We start from the raw sequence: 19,607 nt of genomic DNA, 5'->3' as shown, positions 1-19,607 counted from the left end.
GGTGCAGCCGGGTTTGAGTCCTAGTGCCTTGGGCAAGTCACTTAACCTTCATCAGCTCAGTCTTCTCCTCTGTGAAATGGAGACGGTGACGGTACTTACCTCACAGGGATGTGGGGAGCACTACACGCGATCATGGAGATGGAGTTGAGCCGACTCCGTCTCGGAAGATGGCTTGCTATGTGTCTGGGGAGGAAGGCATAATTGGCAGGTTTATGTTTCAAGGGGAAATGAAGTTGTGTCAGAAAGAAACTTTTTTAGGTACAGCCTCTCTCATCTTGGTGCAGCTCCTCTTACATACGGCAGCCTAGGGAAGCTGATGCTGGGATAAACCGACCTAGATGGGACCAGGGCAGTGGGGGAAAGCTATGAGCCTCCCCTGTGTGACTGGGAGGACCTCTGTCCATCTCTGCTTGCTCATCTGCTCTGCGGTTATCCGCTTGGGCTGCATGTCATCTCTTATTAGCCTCCACAGGCATTTTAGATGTGGGTAAATAAATACGGGACCCCTTCTTCTCTAACATGGAGGCATCCCTCCCTCTATCCATTGCTGTGTATTTCTGTTCCCACATACAAGTTTATGTATTTACCTTGGGAAATGTTTGTTTTGTGGCCGCATGTGCTTTTTTACACGGGTTATGCAAATGTCGGTATTGTGTGTTCTCTACCTTTCTGAGATCGTTGGGTGAAAGGGGATGCAGAACTGCATTGGGCAGGCATGCAGTTTTCTGGGTAGTGTATGCACGCGAAGAGATGTTCAAATGTGAGCAGGTGCATGTCCATGTCCCTGTCAGCAGCTCCAGGGAGCTGGGAGAGCTCTAAGCCAGGCCTGGGTGTGCTAAGGCTGCATGGTCTTGAGGCATAGGTTCGCGTATGGAATTTTGCCCAAAGGGCCCTGTAGGCATCACCCTGCATTCTGTTGGCAAAAGGATGGGCTGTCCTGATCCTGCCTCCATGGGTGGACTGGCTCCCAAGGCAAGGGAGACTGAGACTGGGAACCCTTACAGAGGAACCTGGTCTCCCAACCTCAGGGTTTCTCCCCCCTCCCCGGTCTTCAACCTGCCTGTCTTTCGCGATCTCTCAGTGTCTGTCTCTTATTTGCTCTAGTCGAGGTATACACTGATCCTGCCCACATTAGAGGAGGTGGAGGTTTGCATCTGGTCTGGACTTTAAGAGGTATGGGGGCCAGAGGGAACATGGTGCGGGGACCAGGGGAAAGAGCCGGGGGTGGCCATTAGAGAGTCTTCAGAGAGTGGGTTCCTAAGGGCCAGAGAGCAGAATAGGAGGAGGTGGCCCAGGATTCCACTGGGAAACCAAGAGGCTAACAGAATCTCAGGGCCTGGCTCACTTCCGCCTTGGGCTACTGCTGGCTTTGGGGGCTGAGGCCCTGTGGCCTGGAGGGTCAGGCCCTCAGTGGATGGGAGACACTTTTTCCAGCCCTTGGAAAAACAAAGAGCAGATCGGGTAGTAAAACAAAAGCAAAGGAGACCTGGAAACACCTGACAGCCCTAATTCATCACGGCCCAAGTTTTTTCCTGTGTTCCCATTATATTTGTTTGTAAAAGTGGAAATCAATTTTGAAGGTAATTTTCTGGAAAGAATGGAAGGGAGGTGGGAGGGCCGGATAAGGCAGAGATGGTAAAAGGAAAAATTTAGGCCAGGCACAGCCCAGGGGCAGCTCTTGGCAAGGTGAAAGAAAATTGCATATTCAATCTCCGTCCATGAATCTCCCTCGCTGCTGCCCGCCTCCTGCTTGAAAACAATGAAGGCTTTTTCCCAACGCTGGGCAGGGCCTCGGTATCAGCCTCACTTTAACTTCAGGGTCATTAATTCCCTGATTATTGAAGGAGAAGAGAGGGTTGCAGCATCAATTCCAAAGGCACCCCCCCATGTGATCAGGCCCTGGTTGGGGTGGGGTGGGGGGCAGCCAGGGTGAGGTGAGGTGTTGCTTCAGAAGAGCAGAGGGGTGGGAGGGAGGAAGTGGGGAGCCAACTGGACTGGGGGGAAGGAAGCCAGGAGGAGGGGAGAAGAAGGCAGTCATTACTGCATACCTCTGTTGTGTTGTTATTGCAAATTAAAAGTAGCATGTTCCACTCCGCAGCTATCTTTGGGGAGGGAGGGGCACCGAGGGAGGTGGGGGATCTTATCATTGCTTCTTCAGCAGACCAGCCGTGGTGTCACCGTGTGAGGTGACATTTGAATTTACAATTCCGCTGAGAAAAGCCATTAATTCACAAATTAACATTTCTCCCTCTCCCTCTCTCTTTAACACTCTCTCCCTCTCTCACATGGATGTGCAAGCAATTGAAAAGACAAAGGAAATAGCCTTAAGGAAGAGACTTTACTGCTAGTCTGTCTGTGCCGAGATTGCTCCCCCTGCTTCCAGATAGATAAACCAATTACCTGAGCAGCTCTGCTCCTGGCCGCCCGAGATCACCTCCCTTTGTAGGCTGCCTCCATGGCTGGATTACACTCGGTGTATCTCATTAGTGTAAACCAGGCATGCCCTGGTCACCGGGCTCTCTTCCCTGCTCTCTTTCTGGAGGGGCAGCAGGAGGAGTGCTGGTGTCAGAAAAGGCAGGCAAGGAGGACCCTGGGAAAGAGGAGAGGCCGCCGCTGGCCAGCTGCCAGGCGCTGGGACTCTGGTGCTCAAGGCCCGGACCTTCGGTCCTGGAGGAGGCTGCTGGGGGGATCTGCAGGTGAGCGCTCCTTCGCAGGTTTGCATGGGTGGACATTTAGAGGCAGAGGCAGGAGCCAGAGCCTGACTCTCTGGGGCCCACAGCGCCTGTTCTCTGTGGCCTTTTGGTCCAGGGGCTGGGGGCTGGCAGAAGCAGAGAGGGATCTGAGCGCTCCCTGCATGGGAAATGCTTAGGGAAGTTTCGCTGAGTCCACATCATCTTAGTGGGACAGGATGCAGCCTGAAGGAGCTGGGAGGGGTGCAGAGGAGGGCCCAGAGGCAAGGTGAGGTTGCACTATGTTGGGTAAACAAAAGGAGGTTGCACTGATTCCTTAACCTAAACCCAGCACTTGGGAGCAGTTATGTCTGTTTGCCACTCAGTCCCCACACACACACTCCCAGCCATCCAACTCCTTTCTTAGAGAAGACCCATCCAGGAGCATGGACCCGGGGTGCTGTGCTCTCAGGCCCCTGGAGTGCGCTTGCATCGTGGGCAGGATGTCGCAGAGCCAGTTTTGCTTTTACTCTCCTCCAGGCCCCGGCCAGGCACTGCATGAGGACAGTATATTGGCAGAGGGAAGCCAAGTGGAGTTTGAGTTTCTGTAAGGAAAGTACCTCTGCGGGTTATTGCTAGAATTATATTATTTCACAAACATTACATACTACCAAGCACAGGTCACAGACTCTGAACCTAAGGAGGCAGGTTCTATGAAAGTTCAGAAACAAAATCTGCATGGAGGTAGTCATCTGTCTAGACAAGCACCCAACTTTAACTGTATTAACAAAGCTCAACCTATGTTCATTTTCCAACAAATATTCAAACCCTGGCTACTGTCCACTCCAGCCCAAGAGCAAACTAAGTTTTAAAGGTCAGTATTTGCTAAGACACACAAACCCCCAAACCCACTGCTGAACACACATTCATTGTTATGAGTATATCTTCCTAGTAACGTGGGAAATTAGACCGTTCATACCTGAGGGGGGAATTTTTCTATCTTAGTTGGATCACATATTTTAGCCTAACTCTCAGGGTAATGTTGGCTACGAGCCTGTTGAACACCAACCATGTCATTATACAGAGTTAGGTTTAAAGGTTTTATTGAGACCTTTGCCTTGCGCCCTGTGCACACTCGGACTTACTTTTTTCTGTAGAGAGATAGCAGGGTTTAGCCATGGCTGTGTGTAGCTGACATAGGTGTGTGAATTTGTACCTGAATCCCTGCGTTTATATCAGAGACTGTAGCCACGTCATTAACCCCCTTAGTTTCCCAGCCAGTTCATGCTGTTGTGGGTAAAGAGTTATATTTGGTTGTCTGAGGAAGGATGTTGAGATTTAGCACAAAAGAGTATATTTTTTTCGTAAAGTGCCAAAAAGTCAGAATGGATGGGTTGACCCCGCTCCCCAGGAGAGGAGGTACAGACTTGCAGTGGAGGGGCTGTGTGTGACCCTCCACCACTGGAAATTGGGGTGGGAATAGCAATAACTTTCTCAGCAGAGGCCTCGGGTCCTCCCCACTCCCGCATCTGTGCGCTCCTGTGCACGTGTATGCACACCCACCGTGTCAGAACACATCTTCAACCCCTTGTCTTCCACTTGGCAACTACCTTCCAGCCCTGCAGGTAGGTGTCGTCCTCCTTCCCCCACAGGCAAGGGCTACAAGAGAGAAATCCGGCCAGGGGCCTGGAGGACCCCTCAGAAAAAGGGTCGGGGAGAAGGTAAGCTGGGGAGACCCAGGAGTGCCGCCTGCCAGAGGAATGGGTCCCAGCAGCCTCCCGACCATTGCTGGCTGCACAAGAGGGGCCCCAGAGCCCAGGGAGGGCCCCTCCCTTGCTTGCCTTCCTCAGGGCCCCGGTGGCCGGCAGGGGGGACCCTCCCCATTCTCCCCCGTGGGGGTGGAAGGGCCAGGAGGGTTGGGGGAGGGCTGGGAGACGGATCACGAGCCTCAGAGCCGAGTAGTTGCAGCACAGCCAGTAATTCAAACCATCCTGACCCTTCGGTGAACTCAAACCTGCTGACCTTGACAGCACCAGACAAGGGAGGCCTCACAGACCTCAACCTGCATGGAGGCCTCGCCTTCTCTCCCTCCCTTCCTTGGAGCCCGTATCCCAGCCTCCAGGTGGCTCCTCATTTGGCCATCCCAGCGAAATGTCAGCATCCCTCCCTCCCTGAGGTGCCCGCCGGCCTGCCTCAAAGCACCCTTTGTGCTCATCTCCTCTGGAGGCAAGCGTGTGGGCATCTCACGGGGGTCTTTCCAGGGCTGGGCTGAGGCTTCCTCCTTCAGACAAACCTTTTACACCTTGCCCACCCGTCCTCCTGCCCAGGCTTCATCTTTTTCAAGAGCTATAGTGTGTGTGTGTGTTTTTGTGTGTGTGTGTGTGTGTGTGTGTGTGTGGTGTCCGGGTGCACACAAGGGCAGGGATAAAATGGGATCGAGACAGAGCAGACAAGGGGAGGGAAGAAAAGCAGGAGGAAGGCAGCCCCAGGAACCTGCATTAAAGTAAATGCAGTTTATGAAGTTTATGCTCTCCTCCTGGGGAGAGCTGGAGTCCATCCAACAGCCTCTTGGAGCCTGCCAGACAGCTCCCGAAACAGAAAGTGCAGGCAGGAGTGCAAGCAAGCCGGTGGCAGAGGGAGAGATGCACGGACACACACACACACACACACGCACACACACACACACACAGAATCTCTCTGTCTCTCTGTCTCTCTCTCTCTGTCACTGGCTCACACAGATCTCCCTAGGCCCCAACAGACTGCAAAGCCTGGGATGGAGGGATGCAGAAGAGTGTTTGGTAGAAGGGACCCTGGGAGCTTCCCTTCCCTCTTACCTCCCCACCCGCATCTCCATCTCCTTTGCAGTGTGGACCACTGGGGCAACCAGCTTGTGGAAGCTGCTCTGGGAAAAGGGCAGTGCAGGTGGTCTTGAGGTCTAGGAAGGAAAAGGGACCAGAATGTGGTCTCCCAAGAACCTGCCTTCTCTCTGATGCTGGGCATCCATTTTTGTCTGGCACCTTGGTCTAGACCAATCAGGTACCCCACAGCTACTGAAGACAGTCCTTCAGGAGAAATTTAAGGAGTCTCTTAAGGAAAAGCAATCAGAGACAGTATTTTTTCTGGGAATTCAGAGGAACTAAATAGTTGACCAGGTTAGGATATGGGAGCTCTCAGACGGACTTATAAGCAAGGCGGAGTAACTGCCTTTCTAGACTCTTCCGCATGTGCACCAGCACTTGGGTTCATGTGTGTGTTCACTAATAATATGTAAGTGGGCCAGAATCCTTGACTTCAGACAAAAGGAGAGTGTGAAGAAAGATGACTGGAAAGGGAAATATATAGCAAAGCCTTCTCTCTGCCCAGGGCAAGGTGGCAACATCCATCTCCTGCCCCATGAAATGCCTGAGCTGGGGACGGGCAGTGGGGAGAAGTCTACCTCCCACCTTTTCCCGAGAACTCCGTGTCCCTATTCAGGTTCTTCCAGGAGCTGGGATAGAGCAGGAAAACAGAGGTAGAGTCATCTGAAGGCAGAGAGTCAAGCAGGAGAGGGTACAAGGGAAGGGGAAGGATGGCTGGAAATTGATTGTGGAGGATGCTCTGGGAAGCCAGGAGACACAAGGCATGGAGGGAGGCAGAAACTGCCCAGGGATGGCTTTTGCCCTTTCTCTCCTCTTTTCTCTCTTCCTCCCTCCTTCCTTCCCTCACTCCCCCTCCTCATCCCTCCCCTCTTCCCTCCACACATCTTTATTGGTTCCAGTAATAGCGTTGATTTGCATGTCAGGCAAAGCTTTGCTACACACACAAAAAGAAAACCCCAGCCGTGGCGGTGTGGCAGTGTCAGCTCTCGCTGTTGTTCGACAGTGTAAAATTAAATTAATAAAGCCCCCAACACAGGAAAACATAACAGGAAATTAATGGCCTTTACTGTCGCTCTGATGCAGTCATTTGCAACCCTGCTTTCCGCACCAAAGACTTCATAAATGCAAGCAGTTTCTCTAAACAAGCATACTTAGAGCGGCCTGGTATGTAATTTTTCGCCTTGCTTGTGTCCTTTGAGCTAACAAAGGCCCCTTCCCTTCTGGCTCCAGAGAGGTTTCTAACTCGTTCTGGCCCCAGCTGGAGCCCGGCCCCAGGCAGAAGGCCGCAGCCCCTCCTGAGAGCCCAGACAGGAGTGAAGGAGGACTCAGGTCCCCCTCAGACAGACCCTCAGCCAGCCCTCCTTCCCCGCCAGCGGCCAGTGCGCCCAGAGCCCCAGCCTCTGCCTGCAGGCCAGCAGGAAGGCTCAGCGTATGCTCTCAGCCAGGAAGGTTGATCACCCTGGGGAATTCACCCAAACCCACCCAATGCTCACCCCTCCCCTTCCTCTGTGCAGCGGTCCTCTCTCCCCACTACCTGTTTGTTCCCCTTCCGCCATCTGTCCCTGCTCGCCGTCCTTCTACTTCTTCACGTAGGGGTCACAGCCACCACGCGGCAGCATGTTGGCAGTAGGCGCCCATGACCCACTTTTCTACAGGTAACTGGGGGCTAACTTATTCAAAACGGGTATAGTGACAGTGTGGATGTAATTCTCTGGGGTTCTAGGTCTCCCCCATATATCCCTCTTCTCCCCTGGTTGGTTAGAAAATATGAGGGCCCTAAATGATCATTCAGACCATCTCTCTGTCCTTGGGCTGATTTCCCATAAAGCATTTCAGAGAGCTGAGGGTCTGTGGTTTTGCTTCAGTGTGTAAACAGGTGGGATATTGAGAAAACTTACACTGACCTCTCTGGGGATCTTTGTGGGCCCAAGTTCCCACTGTGTTAGGATGTGTAAGAGGAGCAAATAACCAGGTTGTGGATCTCACGGAACTTACAGTCTATGGAGAGGTAAGGCTATCCCAAACCAGACAATAAGCTGTTAATTGAAAGCTGAACCATGTGGCTGAGTGTTCAGTAGGAATCCAGGGAAGTGGCTAGAAGAGCCCGCAGGAGATGGGACTTGAAGCTGGAATTGGCTGAGATTTGGAGAGGCTGTCTCCAGGGCTATCTCGCCTATGGAGGCAGGCCAGTGGCTGGGCTAAGGCTGGTGACAAGACAGTCAGATTCTTAAAGGTCATCTGGTTTTATCTGCCACTCACATGGAACTCTCCCCTCTAGCAGTTCTGTTTGACAGGTCACAGCCCCTGCCTGGGCATAGGACATAGATGGACAGTTGTCATTGTTAGCAGCACTGCCTTTATACTGAGTCAGCGTGGTGTTGAGGGAAGAGGATGGGACTTGGAATCCCGATGTCTGGATTGGGCTCCATCTCCTCTCCTTGCTTGCCTTGGGACCTTTGGCTGATTACATAATCTCTCCGAATCTGTTTCCTCATCTTTAAAATAAGATAACAACATTTGCCACATAGGGTGGTGGTAAAGATCTCCACGCAACAGCCCCTCTTTTCTCCCTCCCTCCCTCCCTTCCATTCATTCCACCTGATTTACTGAGCACCTAACACCGGGCTGAGCCCTGAGTGGATTTCAGTTTCTCACATGGTGTGGTCCCTGTGCTTGTGGAAGGCCCTTCACCATCCTGGTTACCCATCTCTGAATTCATTCTTGACAGTTAAAGTCCTTCTTAAATGAACACTAAACTCTAGAGACAGTCTAGCCAAAGCCGAGTACAGTAGAACGCTTGCCATTCTCCACCTGGAGATTCTGCATCCATAATGTAGCTTAAGATTACATTCGATTTTTTAGCAGCCGTGTCAGACTCAAACTCATATTGAGTTCGTGGTCAACTAAAACCTTGAGATCTTTCTCACATCAATTGCTATCAAGCCAGGTCTACCCCATTCTACACTTGTGTAATTGATTTTTTTTAAACCTAAACATAGGGCATTCCATTTATCCCTGTTGAATTTCATCTTGTTGGTTTGGGCTCTTAATTCCACCCAATTAAGATCATAAGGATGTGGATGTCTTCTATGTCATCATCCAAGTAGTTTTTTTTTCTTGTTTGTCTGACATCTCCTACTCATTTTTTAAATTTATTTTTATTTATTTTACTTTATTTTTTATTTTTAATATTTGGCTGCATCGGGTCTTAGTTGCAGCACGCAGAATCTTCTTAGTTGCACGGGGGATCTTTCATTTCCAAGCGCGGGATCTCCGTTGCGGTGTGTGGGCTTCTCTCTAGTTGTGGCACACAGACTCCAGAGCACGTGGGCTCTGTAGTTGAGGCACACGGGCTCAGTAGTTGGGACCCGCGGGCCTAGTTGCCCTGCGGCATGAGGGATCTTAGTTCCCCGACTAGGGATCGAACCCATGTCCCCTGCATTGGAAGGTGGATTCTTTACCACCAGACCACCAGGGAAGTCCCCCAAGTAGTTTTTTTAAAGAGTGATTTTCCTTTAAAATAAAGGAAAGCCACATGGCCCACCAGTGGAGACATCCCTCCTGGGTGCTTTAGGGACCATTGAGCCCAACAGCCATCAGCCATTTCACTGTCCTTCATCTTGTCCATAAAGTTAGGAAGACTCTCTGTGAAATTCTCTGTTACCATTCACTATACCCACAGTGTTTCCTTAATCAATCAATTTTAAAAATCCAATATAAGTTGATGAGAAAATTGAATGTCTGCTATGGATAAAGCATAGCAGGACTGATCTACAAAGGTAAATAGGAAGGACACAGTCCCTGACCTCAAGAAGCTTCTAATCTAGTAGGGAGATAGATGTGCACACCATTACACAAGCAGAATGTGATAGATCTATGATCAAGGTATAAAGTGCTATGATAAATGTAAAGAAGCGGGGGGCAGTTGCTTCCCATCAGGGCGATTGAGGAAGTCTTTGTAGGGATGGCATTTGATCTAAGCACTGATAACTAGTTAATGTGCTACCACGTATTCTTGGGGAGTGCATGCAGACTCCACAGTATTACCATTTTCTTTTCTAATGCCCACACATTAACGGCATGATAATTTCTTCTAAAAGATTTCCAGACCCTAATATTAAATGTACTAGACTGTTGTTTGCATAAGCTTACCTTTCTCCCCTTTTCACGATGGCATTGGTTTTGTCACTGTGTTGCCCTTTTACTGTGACCACTCAAGGATTATCAACAAAAACTTTAGGATGCTATCTACCTCCCCCCAGCCACCACCCTGCCTCACCTGAGTTCTGATATATGAATTATCTGGGCCTGGGAGAGGTAACTCAATTGAAATGGTTAAGAGGTACCTGCCTGGCCTCCTCCTGACCTGGGCAACTCCTCCTGGTCCCATTTTGAAGATCCTTTTCTTTGATGGAGAAGACCACGTCAAGCCAGGGGTTGAGAAGTTCCGCCTTCTCTCTCAGCATTGCATCCTTTCCTGAGCACTGAGCTTAAGCTAGCCTTCCTTTTTGTTCTTTCTCCAGACGTAGCTACCAAGGCCCTTTTTTGTTGTTTCAGCTTGTTCTGAGCTTTTGTCTTCCTGACAGGCTCCTGCTACTCTCATATCCATCCCTGGTTATGGTCCCCTCCTTCCATCTGTTGTGTGTGTCCTTTATAAGAGGGAAAAAAATAACTTTTGTCTGATAATAAGTGTATCGTATACTCATTGTAAAAATATTTGGAGGATACAGTAAATTAAAAAAAAAATCACCCATAATCTCATCACCAAGAGAATTTTGGTGATGAGATTTAGAATTTTGGCATAGTCTTTACAGTCTTTTTTTCCCCTGTGTATCCATAATTAAATATATATATAATTTTTATCAGAATTGGAATTATACTGTATATACAGCTTGTGTCTCGCTTTTTTCACTTAACATTATATAGGACCATTTTCACATATCATTAAATATTCTTTGAAAACATGATTTTTTAATGGCTGCATAATCTTCCACTGTTCCATGTACATGTTCTTTTAAAATCTAGGCTCATCATATTTTAAAGCTTATTCATGTGCAACAACAATGATTTCCCTTCAAGACCCTCTCTTTCCACCCTTCCCCCACTCCCACTCCCACTTCCTTTACTTTGTCAGGTTGATTATTTGAGCTTGTAGCAGCAGAATTTCATTTTTAGAGCATCCTGTCCTCATGGAATTATATTCCCTTCTAGAATCTCTTGCCACGGGATCACACAACCATTCTTTCCCTCAACACATAGCAGTTTGCTTTTCTCAAGTCAGATCCTGTGCAATGCCCCCTCCTTTTGCTACTGTCACCTCTAGACATGGGTGCTTTCTGCCCAGATCCCCAACAGTTCCCTTTTATCAGTTTTTTCTTTCTTGGTCAGAATTAAGCAGCCTGGGGTAGCGGAAAAGGGCACGAGTCTGAGAAACCTCTGTATCCTAACGATGACTAGCTGTGTGACATGGGGAAATTACTCAACCTTTCTGAGCCTCTTTTTTCTTTTTAAATCTCTAAGAGGGAACGGATTAAATTATCTCCATGACACTTTCTGGCTATAAAATGTGATAACACTGAATCCAGAGTGGCAGTGTCCTACACTGCTTCTTTTTCCTTCTAAAAGGTAAACTGCAAGGCAAGTAAAGAATGGATCAATCTTTGCTTTGGGAATTCTATGCAACAAATCAGCCAACATTTTTTGCCACCTACTATGTGTCAGGCCCTGGGCTAAGTTTACATACATGAAAAAGATGGGTCCCTGCCTTTAAAATAGTCACAGTTTAGTGAAGAAAACAAACATTAAAAGATAACGACGTAGGAATTCCCTGGCGGTCCGGTGGTTAGGACCCTGTGCTCTCACAAGCCGCGCCATGTGGCCAAAAAAATAATGACAGTAATAACTACGATACGTATTGATTCTAAACTTGGCTTTGCCACTTACTGGCTGGAATAAGTACTTCGGGGCGAGTTACATAGCCTGTGTAGCCCTTGGTTTATCCAGATTATGAGCTGAACTGCCCGAGGCATATTGTCTGGGTTTGCTTCTGACTGCTCCATCACGTGTTAGCTCTGTAACCTCAGGAAAGTTCCTGAACCTCTTCACCTCCATTTCTTCGCCTACAAAATAAATGGGGATAATAATAGGAGCTTCCTGCTTAAGTTCTGGTGAAAATTAAACAAGTCAATATGTGTAAAATTCTTAGATGAGTGCCCTATGTATAGTAAGCACTTAACGTGAGCTGCTGTTACTGTAAGGATTGAATCAGTGGATTACGTTAGGCATAGTGTCTGGTACCATTATAGGAGCTGGATCGATTTTAGTTATTATTATTATTTCTACAACAGCGGTTTGGATAGATGTCTACTGGAACACAGAGAAAAGAGAAGTGAACACTGCTGAGATAGGAGTAGCAACCCTCTGGTGTTCATCTGAGGAAACTCAGTCCAGAAAAGCTCGAGGGACTTGGCCAAGGTCACATAGCACGTGAGGGACAAAACTAGGATTTCAACCCAGGAGATGATACTCCTAGTTCAGTGTCACATTAGGGCCACTAGTGTAGTTAGTGTCCCCAGAGGCACATGGGTGTAGATGGGCCCAGTAAGACTGAGGTCAGGCAGGCAGGTAGCCATGCCCCTGCCTTCCACCCTATCGTGAACTCATGGAGTGTTTAGAAGCAGGGCTTGGTCAGGGTTAGCAGGTTCTCCGGGGCTGGAAGGCTGGGCAGAAGCTGGTCTTGCTCAGAGCCAAAGCTTCGGGCCAGGTTTCCAAGGACTTCTTCGTGCCCTCCTCTTGAGCGTGGCTTGGGGTGACTGGCCAGGGCAGTCCCACGGATCGTCTGGTATAAGGACAGGAGACCATGGGGAATGTCATCCCACCTCCTTGGACAGACAGTGTTTGCATCAGCTTCTTCCCAGCTCATGGCTCCCCCATTTCCTCCTCCCTCCTCCTTCTCCTGTCTCCTGCCCTTCTCTCCTCACCCCTCGTGCTCCTTCCTTTTCCTTTCTCCTTCCCGCTCCCCTCTGCCCCCTCTCCTCCCCGTTTTGTTAATCCTCGCTCTTCTCCCAGTCCGGAAAGCAGCCCCATTCCTCAGCATCCCCGACCTCTCTCCCCGTTCTCAATCAGATAGGAGGCCAGGGTGGCAGCCCAGACCTCGCGGTCCTGCGCCACCGTGGGGGTGGGGCCGGAGCGGCACAGGCAGGCTGCCCTGAATGACAAGCGGGGATATTGATCGCATTCTGAACTCAGCCCAGCCGATAGAAGGTAATTAATGACTCCATTTGCCTCAGCACTGAGAACAATTGAGTTTGAAACTGCAACAACTGGCAGCTGGGGAGACTGGGGGCGGCCTGGGAGTGAACCCCTCAGAGGAGGAAGGTGGCGTTAGAGGAGCTAAGACAGGGAGAGGGGGCAGAGGCCACTGGTCAGACTGGGATGCAGCAAAGAGCTCCCACCTGGATCAGTGCCCCGACCCCTCCTCCTCCCCGAAGCCCCCTAGAGGCTGAGGTCCATCACCTACTGTCCCCACTTCCTCCACACATTTCTCTTTTCTTCCTATATCACTTTTTCAGGTCATTTTTGGTCTACAGGTGAAGTGAGACTGACTTTCCCTGGGATTGCTCCTTGTTAGCTGTGTGAAGCACTCACATGTTTTTCACTCTCCCTCGGCTTGTTTCTTCTTTTGTAACATTGGATTAATGGTAGCTCTTCTGCAAGTGTTATGTGGGAATTAGAGATAATGTGTAATAAAGAACCTGGAGCCTGCCTAGTACATAGTTAGTGCTCAGTACATGACAGTGATGATGATCTTTGACAGGGAAGGCAAATTTGATAGAGTGGAGAGAGCTTTGGAGTCAGACATTCCTGAGTTCAAATCCAGCCTTTGCCTACTTTCTAGTTGGATGATATTGAACAAATAATTTTGCCTCTCATCTGAAAGATAAGAATGATAGTAAATACCTCGTAAAAGTGAATGGATTTAATGAGTGTTAGATGGAAGCCCTAATATTGTCAGTTTCCCCATAGATGGGTAGATGTGTGTATTTGGGCTTGGAAAACTGAAGTTAATATAGTTCTTTGCTATACTTTAAAGGAATTTCTCTCAAATGCCTAATTCCTACTTCTTGGGGTTTGGTGGGCAGCCCCTATTCATTCCACTTTGATTTTGATGAGCCTTGGTGCTTTCTGACCAAGGAAATGGCATTATTTCATTCTCTCTATTACCATCACCCCCACCTACCTTTTGGTCAGCACACGAGAATTTCTCTTGTCCGTTGTAGGGACTGCTTTGGAGATTCAGGTACAGTGTCAACACACAAGGAAGACAGAACACTTCTGTTTTGTCCCTTGTCTCTAGCCCTCATCCCTAACACGTGGTGTTCAGTGCCTGTCCCCCTCCCCAAGCTGCTGAGACCTCACCGGCCAGCCCTATTCATGATTGGCCAGCAAGAGGGCTCTGGCCTGGGGTCAGAGGCGTGGGAGGTAGGGCTCTGCTCCAGGGTGGCCCAGGAATGGATGGGGAGTGACAAGGTTAAGTGAATGAGGAAATCAACATCTTTTTGTTGAGGAGTAAAAGCCATTTTTATTAATGATTCTAGAAGTGGTATGTGCTTCCTGTACAAGGCCTGGATCATATAGAAAAACTTAGATGAGAAGAAAAGAATTTGCTCACGATCAGGGAGTAATCACTGTTACCCTGTGGGTGGCTCTCCTTCCAGTCAAGGTGATCTTTGGTTTTACAATTCTCTTCTTTTGCACGGAGATCAGGGCCCCACTGCTGGATCCCAGGCTCTGCACATGGGCTGGGCAGGCAGCTGCTGCTCCTCATTGGGGCTCAGGCCGCAACTGTCCACAGGCATCTTCCCTGTGCCAGGCTCCCTGGTAGATATGCCCTTGACCTAGCCACTTACCCTCATTTATGCTGCACTTCATTTACTCTGAGCCTCAGTTTCCTCACCAGTAAAAAGGGGATTATAATCCCTAGCTACCTTGGAGAGTAGTTAAGAAGCCCAAATAACATAAGGTCTGTGAAAGCTTTTGTTAACTGCAAGCAAATATGAAGTGGTCAGAGGAGAAGACAATATGAACCTTTGTTCCCTTTGAAAGAGTAATCTACGTCAAAGTTTTAACTCAGCAGTTTAATTTAATTAATGTATTTATATCTTGCTTCATTCCGAAAAGGACTTATGGTAGCTCACTCTCCTTCAGAGATGCTACGGCTCATGCCATAGTGGACAAAGCACCTGGAATGGGCTCCAGTTCTGAGGGTCCTACTACTCAGTTGTGTGACCTTGGACTGGTCACCTCCCCTCCCCCACCTCACCACCCACCCTGCTAGTTTTCATTACCTTAAAATGAGGAGTTTGGACCAGGTGTCCCCTCATCATTCTCGGCAGTCTGGGCTCGGCCAGCTCAGGGGCCATAGGCGGTAGCCTCAGTATAGGGAGGGTACAAAGTAGAAAAGGGGGGATGCTGGGAGGGATGCAGTGTCCTGGGTGGGGCCAAGTGGCCCTCAACTGGGTCCCCTGGGATTGGCACCCGGGGCAGCAGAGTGAAATGATGTGGAGAGCAGGCTCTGGAGTCAAACAGACCTGAATTCAAATCCCAACTGTCATTTACCAGCTGCATGGCCTTGGATAAGCTACCTAACCTCTCTTTGCCTCAGTTTCCTTATCTTTAAAATAGGTATCACAGCACCTACCTCACAGGGTTGTTGGGAGGATTAAATGGCATGTAACAAGCTCACAGTACTGTGAGCTGCTAATGGATGGTGGCTGGGCAGGGGACAACAGAACAGGACCGAATCCTCCACATATGGGACCAACGAGCACAGGGTATCTTCCTTGCTCTGGGAAGTCTTACTAAACCTTCGCAGCCACGTTTTCCAACCTCAATCTGAAAATGTGGCCTGAGAGTGGGAAAGAATACTGGAAATCAGAACTGCTCCAGAAAGTCCAGGCCATGCGGCATCATACTCCAGCCCTCCTCTTGGAGCCCTGACAAGGTAGGGGCTGGTTTTCCCATCAAGGTGAAGGCTGAGGGCCTGCTCTGTCATTTAGGAAAGGCCTTCCCTGGAACCAAGAATGAGCAGATAGACCCACTTTATCCTACTCTTTGCGACCAGGGCCGTGGTGTGGTGAGTCCAACATAGGGGCCATCTCTGGGCCCACTTCTCAAGCAGCCTCTGCCAGCTGCCTTGGATGGCAGTTCTGCAGCTCCAAGGTTGAGTTTCACTCTTAACTGGCAACACGGTGTGCTCTGTCCTTGGGTAGAAGTACCATAGGTGGGCAGGAAGGTGTTGGTGAGAGTGGGAAGGGCCTCTGTGGACCAGAGTCAGTGCTGTTGGAAGTTAACAAGCAGTGGGGCAGGTGAAGAAGGGGCATGAGTCTACCCAGGGGCCTGTCGTGGGTCTTCCCATATCCTCTGACAGCTAAGGATGTGTGGGACTTGCCTGACAGGTAACTGGGTGTCCTGGGATGCTAAGCCAGCCAGGTGGCTGGTCCAGAGGCCTTCTGCCAGTAGTCTGGCTTTGAATGCCACCCAGGAGAGCCTCGTTCATTCATTCATTCATTCACTCATTCATCCATTGAGTATCAAGTCTGTGCCCAGCTCCATGCCTGGCACTGGCTCTACAGAGATGCACTGGTCATGGTTCCTGCCCACAGGGAATTCCCAGCCTGGCTCCTTGGCACAAGGGGGTGGGTGCTATCTAATTACTTTCCTTGCTACTCACTCTGCAGCCCAGATCAGGAGTTGTTTCTGCCTCTTCCTCCATGTTAGCCCAGCTCTGCCAGAGAGCCCTTCAGTGCCTGGGCCTGGCAGTGTCTCATAGCCCAGCTCCATCCCCCTCCCTTGCTGCCACCGCTGAGACTCTACCTTGGGAAGCACCCGCCCCCGCAGCCCTCTCTCTCCATCTCCTGAGTAGGTCCCTGCAAGTGGGTGGTACTGACAACAGCTTCGTTTTCTCTTCCTTTTCAATTCTCTTCTTCCATGTTCTTTTTTCTTTTTTGCTCTTCCTCTACTCTCTTCTTCTTTCCTCCTCCAACCTCTACCCTCCAACCCCACCCCCGTCCAGGCCCCGGGCTACCGTCCTCACTGGATACACAGGCTTCCAGGAAAGCAGAACCAGCTGGGTTATTCCTGTAGCAAGGGCCCTCAGCCCAGCCTGTGCTTCCTGAGGTGTCTGGTGTAGGAAGCTTCTTCCCTTTCTTCCTCTCTCCCTTTCTGCCCTGCCTCTGCCTCTGGGCTTCCTTCTTCCCTGAGCTTCTCCTCCTTTGACCTCTGAGCCCAGGCTTCTCCCGGCCTACTTCCCTCACTCCCTTCCCGCCCTTCCTCCTTGCCTTCACTCCTCCCTTCCTTCTCTAGCTGAGGGAAGGGCACCACCCTGGCCTCTGGGGAGAGCCTGGGAGAGCCTGTGGGCCCTCTGGCTGATTTGGGGGACACTGCCTCCCTGTCCCCCACCAGTAATGCCACTGCCGTCTCCCTGCCCCTGTGGCTGTCCTCCCTGTTCCCCAGAACTTTCTTTGTGCTGTTTCTTTCGCCGTTCATCATGACTGCTGCCTTTCCCACCTCCCTGTCACCTTCCTTCTCCTTTGAGGAGTTTCCTCAAGCCTCCTGCAGCCTCCCTTGGCGATTCTCTCCTGCTTGCATCAGACTAGTTTGCTTTTCTGCTCCTCTAGCACCTTCTGTCTCTTCCTTGCCCCACCCCCCTTCCCTCTCCTCTTCCTCCCTTTCCCCGGACCCTCGGCCACCTCTTCCAGTAGCAGCCATCCTTTTGCCTTTCCTTCCTCCCTCCCCCTTTCCATCGCTGCCTCTGTAACCTGTTTTATCACCAGGGCCTGAGTATACCAAAAATAAATAAATAAATAAAAAGGTCAGTGAGTGGAGGGAGCAGCAATAACCCCTAAAACAGTACTATCAGTGGAACATGATTGATCAATTGAATTCCATAGCGGCTGAAAAATGTGGGATTAAGTAGTGTATTATACGCACAATGAGTTGAGGCATGATGTTCATTTCAAGTTCATTTCGCCGGCCTCTGCCACCAGATCAGGCAATCAATAGGGGCAGCAGATATCATATATCACCTCTCTGCGGGCTGGGGAGAGAGCACCATAATCTCTCGCAAATTTAGAGTGACAGATTTGTCAAGAGCTGAAGAGGCCCTGAATAAATGAAGGAAAAGAGACTCCTCCAGCCAGTGACCTGAGGACAAAGCTTCAGTTCAGCCCCTACACACACACACACACACACACACACACACACACACACACACACGCGCGGGCTGGGCCAAGCCACACACAGGCATATACACAAATTTACACAGAGGCATAGTATGAGTCTCACCACACATATGCACACACTCATGCACATAACATGTGAGCCCATGTTCGCAGACAAATGCACTTTACTTGCCAGGACTCATTGGTGACACTGCAGTAACCACACACAAAGACACTTGCTGTCTCCCTCTGCTCTGACAGAAGTGCTTCCCAAAAAGGTAGGAGGACTCCAGCAAGAGAGAATTAGACACAATGAAACATGCAAGTAGCCCCAAGGGGTAGCATTAAGATGATGGCAGATCCTTGAGAGAGAAGCAGGCACAGAAGAAACACGGGGGCACGGGGGCTCACACTCCCCATGCAGTCACACACGTACACACGCACCTTTTCAGAAAGGTTCCTGGACTGTCACTTACACATTCCCAGACGCTTATCTATCTGGATGCTTATTCGTGTAGAAATGCATATATACAGAAAATACACAAAAGGGAAAAATAAATATGTCCCACCCTAACTCATATAGAGAGATGCATACACTGCCTCTAAGACAGAAAATCACTCCAGAAGCTTACACAGAAAAAAACACCACAACCAAGTTTTGTGGCCTTAGGAACATAGGGAACATAGAAATATCATCAAGGCTGTCCCTGTGTCTGTCTGTCCACCTCAGACACGATCCTGGTCTCCATTCTCTCTCTCTCTCTCTCTCTGTCTGTCACACACACACACACACACACCCCCCCACACACACCCTTTCTTTGCTCTCCCACCCCCTCCAGGATCGAGTGAAGACAGGAAGTCCCATTAGGAAAGCAGACCCCCTTGCTCCATCTGGGAGGCCAGCAAGAGAGGATGGCTGCAGGTTGAGGTTAATCAATACGTAATATTTTCTATGCTCTCCTGAATGATACTGTACGGTGTTACTGTATATAATGCAATATTGATTATATCATATCGTATAATCACCTATAAACTGATATATATAACAGTCCCAGAGGAACACCCTGGGGCCTACAGCATGGGCTGGCCCCAGGCCCAAGGCTCCCCAGCTGGTCCTGGGCTAGGGAAGCCAAGGAGTGGCCAAGCTGTGGCTGGGAGGACCCAGCTTTGAGCCCGGGAAGTTGCAGGGTGTGGGGTCAGGGAGTGTAGGCACAGCAGGTACTTGGCCCGCTGTGAACTCTGAAAACCCCAGTGGACCGGGATAGAGGGCAGGTCCAGGGAGGGAAGGGTAGCAGAGTGGTGGGAGGCCTGGGGAGAGCAGTACACAGACAGGACTGGCCTACAGCCCCAGGGAGCGGGCACTTCGTGGCTCCACCGTGGCTTTTCATACATGGGGCGAGTCTCAGCTTCCTGTAGAGACTGCAGGAGGAACCAGGCGGCCAAGGAGCTGGCCTCTGGCGGAGCCTCGCCAGAGTCCAGGTCAGGGACAAGCTGAGGAGGGTGGCCCGGGCACAGCAGCATCTACAGGGACCCAGTCTTCAGTCTCTGCCCAGGTTGCATTTCATGACTCACGTGCCACTTGCTGTCTGCTCCAGTCTCAGGCCTGGCACAACGCAAGCTGGGCCTCAGCTGGGCCCTGAGTCCCTCCTCCCTCAGTGGTGAAGTTAATTACTTCACCCAGTCTCCATGTTACACTCAGCCTCAGAGATTTGATGATTTTCCACCCTTGGAGTCAGTGGAACTGAAATTCATCTCAGAGCCGAGTTCAATTCTCCACAGGCTGGGTAATGCTGGCCCAAGACACCCAGCTCCTTTCCCAGGCCAATCCAGGCCGGGGGGGGGACAGAAGGGGCTCAGGG

General features: G+C 50.2%; 1 protein-coding gene across 1 annotated transcript in view; it reads left to right on the top strand.

Moving 5' to 3' along the window:
- PAX2 (paired box 2) overlaps nucleotides 1–19,607 on the top strand; it is a gene marked incomplete at its 5' end in the record, with an annotated part of 75,317 nt that overhangs the window by 35,776 nt on the left and 19,934 nt on the right. The gene's annotated exons all lie outside the window — the stretch shown is intronic.

Source organism: Stenella coeruleoalba (assembly GCF_951394435.1).
Source record: "Stenella coeruleoalba genome assembly, chromosome: 16".
Lineage (NCBI taxonomy): Eukaryota > Metazoa > Chordata > Mammalia > Artiodactyla > Delphinidae > Stenella > Stenella coeruleoalba.
The sequence above is the reverse complement of the archived record's forward strand: the minus strand, read 5'-3'. Positions and strand labels throughout refer to the sequence as shown.